Source organism: Medicago truncatula, chromosome 8, assembly GCF_003473485.1.
Source record: "Medicago truncatula cultivar Jemalong A17 chromosome 8, MtrunA17r5.0-ANR, whole genome shotgun sequence".
Taxonomy (NCBI): Eukaryota; Viridiplantae; Streptophyta; class Magnoliopsida; order Fabales; family Fabaceae; genus Medicago; species Medicago truncatula.
This window is the reverse complement of record NC_053049.1, coordinates 16044869-16053624: the sequence shown is the minus strand read 5'-3', so window position 1 is coordinate 16053624 and position 8756 is coordinate 16044869.

Here is an 8756-nt window from a genome sequence, read left to right as displayed (position 1 = left end):
ATTTTTTTCCACCTTCCTCTTATTTTTGGGATTCATAAAAGTAGAGATCAATGAGCTTTTGCCCTCTTTTGTACAAAAAAAAAAAAGCAGAGATCAAAATTGTTGGTGAAATTTAGTCTCCAGTAAAATTTAACTCATTTATTTGACATTTAATGTTACATTTGTATATTACATTTTGATTGGTTGATATCTTGAAAGGGTAAATATCCTATAAATAAGAGAGGGTAATGTAGAAAATACCCAAGTTTTGGATATAGAAATGTTGTTGTGTTAATTCAAAAACGCTGTAGTTTCACATTGAAAGGAACACACAAATTTGTATGTAAGGCTGATATAGTCACTGCGTCTTAAACTGTAAGCAAAAAAATTCATTTTCTTTGTCCCAAAATGTAGGAAAAAAAATAAAATTTTATTCTATTTAATCTTGTTTTTTTTATTTTAAAAATCATCATTTTCAATAATTTTTTCTTTGCTTATTCTCATGAAATTAAATGCAATAATTTTTTTTGTTTATTCTCATGAAATTAAATGAAAATTACATTAAATTTTCTCTCTCTTCCATTTTTTTCATAACCAATAGCCAATTGTTTTTACATCTTTCCATGAAACTTATTCTAAAGAAAACACAAAAAACTATACTTCAAATTCTTATGTTTTAGTTTTCTTACTAAATGCGATTTTTGTTTTTTTGCTTACAATTTGGGACAGAGGGAGTATTAATTAGGAGATGGACTTTCACACGGCCGTTGACTTGGGGTATCCACTTTTGTGAACAAAGTGAGTATACACAAAAATATAAAGTACATGTGTGTCAGTTCAGGCTTGGGTATGGGCTTGGCCTTGAGACATTAATTAATTTTAACATTTTATGCGTGAGTTTTTTAATGTACATGTTTATTATGTCTGTTTAAACTATTTCCGTTATTTTTTCGATTCTTATCCGCGCGCAGTGGTGGAGCCACTTATGGGCTAGGGTGGACCACGACCCACCCAAACAAAAAAAAATAAAAATTCATAGATATGTATACATATTGGTGGCATTTATCATGGGTAAGGCTAATCCTTTTCCACCATGGGAAATGTTGCTTTATAAGGAAAGCTTTTTTTGTTGTGTTGCTTTGAACAAACAGAATTTAGTGCAATATAATACAAAATTTGGATTACACCCTCCCCTATTAAAAACGCTACTTTTTACACCCCACTTATCTATGTCACTCCAAAATATTTATACCAAAGCAATATTGTTTTATACTAGGATAATTAAAATACACAAATACAAATTTTTTTTTGAGAGCAAAATACACAAATACATGGTTAACACTTTTTTTTTTTTTTTTAAGGATGGTTAACACTTTTTATTAACCACTATTCTGAAAATGTAAATAAATAAAATGTGATACCTCAATTCCCTAAAAAAATCAATAAAATAATGAACGTCAATTATACCAAAAAAAATTAACAAACATCAATAGTTAAGAAAAAAAAATCATCAAAAATAAATTGACAGAATAATCCAATTAAGTACATTTTTTTTCCAGTATTTAAAGTATAGGATCAGACATAAACGCAATCTCATATATCAATAAAAATAATAATTTCACATTATTAATTTTTTTAAGAATATCTTCTTAAGCAATCTCATTATTAATTTTAAAAAAAAAAATATCAGTTCAAATTAATGGCTGGATGATGGAATTTCATTCCATAGATTAAGAATATCTTTTTACCACTATAATATAATAAACTGTATATTTTCTTTCAAAAAATATCAATCCTTCTCATTGGTCCATTGTACAAAAAACATTTTACAAAAAATAAATAGAATAAACTTTTTACTCATTGGTTCATTGTCTAATATTGTACCTATATCCCATTAAATAAATAACATTAAACCAATATAATGTGGGGTCATAATTTTTGTACAAATTTTAAAACCAAAGAGTTAGCAATAGGTAGCAAGTGGTCCATCTCAACCATTGAAATTTTTTATTAATATATCAAAGGTCAAAGATCACATTTCCCATGGTAGGAAAGAATTCACCTTTTCCATGTTAAACATCACCATACATATTTTATAAAATGAAGTCATATTATATATGGGGTAATAGTCATTTTATTCCCTGAATGTGTGTAACTAGTAGGCACAGTAGTCCATGCATGTTTTGTCAAAAAAAAAAAAAAAAAAGTAGTCCATGCATGTATTGAAATTCCAAAATAGTCCTTAATTGTGCACTTTGTTAATCAAAATAGTTCTTTATCTTAAAATCTTCCATTAATATTATCATATCATTCTCTCAATATACTTACTTACTTTCATATTAATCTATATAAGTATTTTCAAATTGTCATATCAATCCTTATAAAAAAAAATATTGTTAACATCGAAGGATTATTTAAACATCAAGGACTATTTTGACTAACATATTGCAAACTCAAGAACTATTCTAAAATTTTGATATATTAAGGGATTATTGTGACAACTTGTGACAGATTCAGGGATCAAAAAGACTATCACCCCTATTATATATACTATATGATAAGTTCTCACATGATTGCGACACGAGACCATTATCACTTCTCTCTCTCGGATTTTTCTCTGACCTCTCTCTAAAAGTCGCTTACCTCCTTCCTCTTATCCAAACCGTTTCTTCTCCAATGTAGAGTACAAGAGTGGTGGTGTGACAAGGTTTAACATGCGCAGCACTGGTACCACCCTTTCCTCTTCCGGCGATTCAACGTCTGCTCTTCGTCAGATCCGTCATATCCGACACCGGTGTCCTGTTTTTCTGTCGTTGTTGCAGTTTGTGATTGTTTAGGCAGCATGTCTCAGCCTCGCTGGAGGACTTGGGGTTGTTACGAGAAGCGGCACCGCCGCTAGGTTCAGTAGTAGGTGGGTCGTTCTGCAAAAGTCGCCTTCGGTTTCACATCTATTTAGCCTCTGTGGATCGCTCTCCGTTTTTGCTCCGGTCCGGTTTCCGATTCGTTTTGATTTGTTTCCAGATTTCCGATTCTTGTTTGTGTGTGTCCAGATCTCTCCTTCACCGGTGCTGTTTCGTGACTGTTGGTAGCGATGGGAGGGTGGTGTTTAGGGAGTTTCGTGTTGTTGTTGTGAAGGAGGAAGCTGTTAGGTTTTTGGGTCTATGTGGTGGAGACTGGTGGCAGTGAGGTGTGGTGGGGTGATGCGGATACAGTGGTGATACTGTTTCGGTTGTGTGGTGGTGGTGCATTTTCATTGTCACCAACGGTCGACTTTATACGATCTAGGTTGAGTTTCCGTTTCAAACAGGCATCGCTGCCCAGGTTTTGTTGTTCGGTTTCATCTTCCTCGAGTCTTGTTTGTGTGGCCGTTTGTTTCTTGGTGAGGCAGTTTGACGAGTAGTTTTTGTAGTGGTGGTGGGTTGTTTAAGTGGTGGTGGTGGGTCGTTTTTGAGGTGGTGGTGGTGGGGATTTGATGTTGGAACGGTTTGCGGACGGGAGCTATATAAGGGAGTGGCTGATGTTGTTTAGGTGAGGAGGCGGGTGTTTGTTGGGGTGATTTCTTTTTGGAGGCAGCCTCTATTTCATGGGTCCATATTTGTCGTCACGTGCTCTTGTTGGCGCTTTTGAGTTGTTTAGGTGCTAAGGTTGTTTGGAGGGTGCGTGTCCTGTTGTGTTTGAGCCTTTTCCTTGTGACTGGTTTGTTGTTTGCACCAATCACATATCATGTCTATCGTCTTACATATTGTGTGTTGGTATCTGGTGGGCCGATTATTTTTTCTTTGAGATCGGAAGTTGGTGCCTAGCTACAATCCTGTTTGGCTTGATATGGTGTTCTCTGGTGTACCGAGGGCGAGGGGTGCCCTGCTGATTTGGTTCTAAAGTCTGGTGGGCTGATCACTTTTGATTCGAGATCGGGAGTCAGCTCTTTGACTTATGTTGGTTTTTGGGCTTTTGTTTTGTGCTCTTTCAGTGGATCAGAGGTCGAGAGGTTGTGGAAACAACTTGTTCATTTGGTTAGGAGCTTTTCGAATGTGGCTCAGCTCGGATGTTGAAGTCTGGGAGTTTTATTTTGAGGAGTGTTCTTTTGGAGTGAGTAGTGGCGATGAGTGGTTGTGGATTTTGTGTTTACCTTGTTTTGTTTCTGTTAAGGTGTCTGTCTTAGGTGGTGATGTGTTTTGGTGGTTTTATCTTCAGGGGTTTTATTTGGTGGTTATGGTATACCGTCTATATGCGGCACCATTTGTATCTTGTTCCGTCCATACCTTGCGTCTTGCAGGATGACGTTTAATAATATTTGCTGATTCAAAAAAAATATATATACTATATGATGCGCCTGAATTACCAATGGTGTTTATGTTTCTTGTTCAAATGCTTGCTAGCCGCGTTTTTTTTTCTTCATTTTTAGTTCGTTTAAAAGAAACAATTATTTAATAAAATATTTAAGGAGAATCAAACCAGCGCACCCATAGACACTCAAAAAACACCTAACCGCCAAAGCAACAAGCTAAAATAGCCAAACAATCACATAAAAAAGTAATTAGAGAATCTGAACCTCTAGGGCTATGTTTGAATATTTTAAAACGAACGGAATGGAACGGAGCGGGATGGAATTTCCATTCCATTGTTTGGGTATTTTATAGAACTCATTTTACGACGGAACGGAACAAACTTGTTTATTCCATTTTTACCCTTATTTAAAAATAGTATCATATATAAAATTGTATAGTTATAATAAAATAGTAACAAAAATAATAGTAGCAAAAAAGTTTTAATTTTGTTTGAAAAATTTGTCCATCACGTTACCCCCACCATCTCCGTTCGTTGCGTTTTTTACACTTTTTTATTTAATTATAATGAACTTTCATTGATTTTCATGAGTAGTTTGGCTTTGTAGAAAGGATTTTGATGTATTGGACTGTCTAGTGTTACGTAGAACAGTGTTGTAGAGTTTGATGTTGTTGGGTATAATTCGACATGAACTCATGAAAAAATAGGGAAAACAGAGGTAACGTGTGTAATTAAATAAAAAATTGGGTTCAATCGGAAATTTGTGGCTACCAATTAGAAATAAAAAAAAACTGGGTTAAAAAGGTAATTGTCAAATTAATAGACCTCATTCCATCCTATACACCCCAAATTGGGAGGAATGAAAATAAAGGAAGATGATGGAATGGGATGGAATGGATTACATCCTATACCACTCCATTCCACTCATTTTTTAAATATCCAAACAATGGAACTCTATTATATACCACTCCATCCCATTCCATTCCACCATATGCCATCAATCCAAACAAAGCCTAGATCTAATACATATATGCAAGTTGGATGGATGATAACTTTACTAGAAACGGAAAATGATATTTTATTGCTTTTTTAGATGACCGTTCTGACTTTACTTATCTATATGTCAGAGACGCTGAATATTGTTCACACAATTTCAACGAGCTTTATAAATAGCACACCTTATTCTCCAGATATTAATGGTAAAGTTGAAAGAAATAATAGAACCTTTACTTAGGTAGTGGACCAGTGGTTGCTATCATTCTTAATTCTAGTGTTGTGTCTCATTGCAGTTGCTCCTTCAATTGCTTAATTGGTATCTTAGTCTAGGTTTTGACGATTATTAGGTTGATGTTTTGTTCTTCTTTATTTTCTTAACTAAAATTGTAAAAGCATCCTAGTTAGCCTCTATCAAAAGTATCCAAGTTTTATAAAAAAATTCCTTTTATAAAACTTTTATTGGATTCAATTTTTTCTTGGAAAATTTGAATCCTGTGCAAAGTCGTTGTTTCGATTCAAATGGCTGCTTTGCAGAAGTTGAATCGATTCACTCATTGCCTCTGATTTCGGACTTGTGTTTGTTGAATCGTATCAAGGTTCTTTTAATCGTATCATTTCACTTCTGAAAACTTTGAATCAATTCAAACCTTTGCCTATAAGGTTTTTATTCGATTCAATCTTCATTCTGAAATTGCTCTTTCGATTCTACTCAATCTTCATGTCAACCAAAGTTCTATTTTTTGCACTATTGAATTTATTCAATCATTCATTGATTTGATTCAAACACAGCTTTTCATGGCAAGGATTTCGATTTCGATTTTTGAAACGCCCGAAGGATGACGAGGGTGGGGAGTGGTCGCCAATGCACAAGGTATGATAATTAGTGGCTCATGGAAACTTCTAGAAAAACCGAATCACATCAGAATGAGACAACATGGTTGAAGGAATGCTTAGAAAAATTGTTTGGTACTACATATATCAACATGATGCATCTTCTTTTCGGTAGCACATTCCATAAGAACTCACAGTTAAATTTGCTTGACTTGGAGTAGGCTTTGGATGGGCGACCTTCTGGGAAGTTTCCCGAAAAGTGTGCGAGTGAGGACAAAGCACACTGAAAAGACTTGTGTTGGTTTGTGGGGCCAGTCGGCAATACTTAAAGTCGTCTGGATGAAGAGGAAGACTCATGATGAAAAGTTGGGTTGAAGAGAAAGACTCCTCATCGTACTCCAAGCTGACATTATCTAACAATCATCGTCTTGAATATTTGTACCAATCAAGGGTACATGCGTTCAATCCACAATCGGGGTGAATATATATTCAATATAAGAAGATCGCATAAACATAATGAATAGACTCGGATATTAAATACAGAAAACATCATTGATCATATATATATATATATATATATATATATTATTCACATTATTAAATAATCATTATTTCAATAATTACATAATTTTATAATCACATCAATACACAACGTCAAGTAACTCACCAATAAAGAAAAAAGAAGTTTTATTTTATTTTTTTATTTTATTTTTTATGAACCGAATATCTTCTAGGAGAAACGGTAAATATTAATCCCTCGATATGGATAGCACCCCAACATATGTCAAAGCTCTCCCTCAAGATATTTACCGGTGATACATTTCAATGATTAGATTCGAACCCAAATCTTTTGGTTAAATTAAAAGAAATTTCTTGTGTGGAAACAAAATAAGTATTTAGTTGAAGCTTTTTTGCATGTAAATTAAAAATATGATTATCTTTTATGATCTTGTTCATAAAAGTGACCTAGTTGTTGAAGTTTTTTTTTTTTTAATGATTTATTTAAGGAATGTTTAGCACGTGAAAATATTACTTTACACATAAAATTTTAATTTTCAGATAGGTGACAGATTAATTATGAATTTTTAAAGCGCCAAAAATTTAAAATACAAAAAACTGAAATATCAACTTAGAAGTCAAATTTTGAGTTGATTTTTGCATGCAAGTCTATCAACATGCATAGAGAGGATTTGAAAAGTTTTGTAGCATTGAAACTATGCCTCAATTTATTTTGATTTTTGAACCAAAATGTGCAATATTGCAATTTTGTTTCAAATAAACAACCATTCACTGGTCAAATTATGTTCCCTAATTTTGTAGCCATGGTTACAGCATCATAAGAACATTCACCAAAATAATTTGGAATTTTTAAATGAGGGATGAATTAATTATGATTTGTTTAAGAAATTCATAATTTTGGGGAATGAAGTTTCATAACTAATTGGCCCGTCATCTAAAAATCCAAAATTTATTGGTGAAGGTTCTTATGATATTGTAACATGACTACAAAAATAAAAAAAATCCAAAATTTATTGGTGAAGGGGTGTTTATAGAGGTGTCTGCAAAAAATCAACTTGAAATTCGACTTGTAGGTCGAGATTTTCATTGTTTAGTTTTTTGATTTTTTGGCGCTTTAAAAATTCAAGATTAATTCACCCCTTGACGAAAAATTGAAATTTTATGTGGAAAGTCATTTTTTAATGGCCAAGACATGCCTACAAAAAATAAGAAGAAATTCAACCTTTATGTCACTTTTTTTTTTACCTCTATGTATATAGAGAAAAATATGAGGTCAAAAATACGAAGAATCACAGGGTTAAAATCTGTGTTTTCTTTGTTCATGGTCATTTTTCAGACTTTGCGTATATTATTGTGTCAATTTGAATAATTAACCCTTAAAATATAAATAATATCATAATATTTTGAAAAATAAAAATAATTGTTTCTTAATAAACTTTTTATTGTCTTTCGTGTTAAAATATTACCTTAAAGAGGGAAAATTACATCTTAGTGAATAAACATCCAAAATAGTTAAGGATAAAAAATAAAAATTAATAATTTACTTGACATTATAAAAGTGACATTAAAAATCTATGAATCCTTCAAAAAAATTAAAATATCTATAAAGCCTCGATACTTTAAAATGCAGGTGTATTAGTATCAGCATATACATATTACTTATATATTATTGGTGTCCGATGCTTCACGAACTCACATGTATGAAATTACTTGGATACTGATACTTCATGAACACACACCCTAGAATTATTGATACTTCACAAACACACCCAAGAAGTATATTACTAGTATATTACTGATATATATATATATATATATACTTCGTGAACACACACCCTAGAGACTAGAAGTATCAAAATATTTATTTTGTTTTAAAAAATATGTTATCGTATACATTTCAGATACGACAACTATATTCGTGGATACATATCGAGAATATGTGCCTAGGATACATGCATAAAATTAGTGGAGATGTGCATGAATGATAGTGGGTTGGTTCATACTATTGACTTTAAATGGAATCTTCCACAAGTGAACGGTGGAATTCAACCCGTTAAATTAATCGGTCCTTAACAATAATACTGAATTTTCAAAAAAAAAAAAAAAAATTTGTATGTCTAACTTTAAAACTAATTATGATTAAG